Raw genomic sequence first — 1,543 nt, forward strand, 5'->3', positions numbered from 1 at the left:
TTCAGATTTAATTTTTAAAATAGAAATTAAAGAATTTAATTTCAATATAAAAAATATCTTAAAATTTGCAAGCTTTTCAATATTAAAAATAAGAATAAATTACTATTTGTATCCATGAAAGATACAAACGTTAACAAATGTATCTATATAAGAATAAAACCATAATTATATTCACAGAAAATAGCTTCTGTATGTCAAGAATATCCTAACGGACCAATTGTGCAACTAACGTCCGCGTACTCTTGGATAAAATAAATGTTGACTACTTTATTGATAACTAACGTAGTCAACATCTATTTATGGGTAACTAACGTATCTAACTTCTATTTTACTCTGAAAAATATGTTGACTACTATTACCAATTGTGTAACTAACGTCCGCGTACTCTTACTTATATATCTTTTATGGGTATAAATGGTAGTTTATTTTTAAACAAATAAATCAAAAGCTTCTATACTAATTGCATATGTAAAACAGAAATGTTTAATAACAAAAAAATTAACTAAAAATAATTAGAATTTACTTTATTTAATATTTATTAATTATTATTAAAATTAATAGTTAATTTTAATAATAATTAATAAATATCAAACAAAATAAGTGTAAATTTTTTTTCTCACTTTAATATTACCGTATATAAAAATACTTTCTTTCCTGATTTTCATCCACTTTCTAAGTTTCCTCCTCTCCTTTTGTTCGTGCAAGTCACCTTCTTGTCCTTTCTTTTTTATTATTATTTTTCCATTTCTCCTTCTTGCATGATACTCTCATTAATTCATGATGTAAAGTAAACTTATTTCTTTTTTACTTGTTTGATTTTTCACTTTTTGTCCGTTTTCTCCTTAATATTTTTCTTCTATTTCTATGACCTTCCGTAGCCAATTTATGGTTTTCCAAATTTGATTAGATTGCATTCTTCTTTTCTAAGGTATACAAGATTTTCATTTCTCTATTTAACAAGATAATTTAACAACATTTTGATTCTAGTGCTGGATTACTAGGTTTTTTTTTATTCTCGGATTTAGGAATGCAAAAAATTGAACATATTACAATTTTTCTTGAAATTTGTTAAATTTGATTATAAATGTGGTTCTTATTTGAAGTTTTATTTGAAGTTTGATTATAATTGTGAGTATGAAGTGTGATTTAAATTCTATGGGTTTTTTTTTTTTTGTGACTAATTCTATGGTTTGATTATAGGTCATTATTTTTCAATTGAGAATTTGTCGTTTGAATTTAAAAATTTTAATTGAAAATAATTTTTTTCCGAGAATTATCTATGTGATCAGGAACATTTTTTTGGTTCTAGTCACTTTTTTTTTTTTACCAAAGATATGAAACTCTCGTAACCTCTTAATTGAGTATGGGGAGACTATGTCATTTGAACTATTACTCATTTGCTAGTCCTAGTCACTTTATTAATGCTAAAAAGCATATTATCATAATTAATGATCAATGAATTAAATTTTAATTTATGCTAATCTAATTTTAAAAATAATTCAAATTCAAATATGATATATAATAAATAAAGATTTAATTATTC

The sequence above is a fragment of the Arachis ipaensis genome, chromosome B03 (assembly GCF_000816755.2).
Source record: "Arachis ipaensis cultivar K30076 chromosome B03, Araip1.1, whole genome shotgun sequence".
Taxonomy (NCBI): Eukaryota; Viridiplantae; Streptophyta; class Magnoliopsida; order Fabales; family Fabaceae; genus Arachis; species Arachis ipaensis.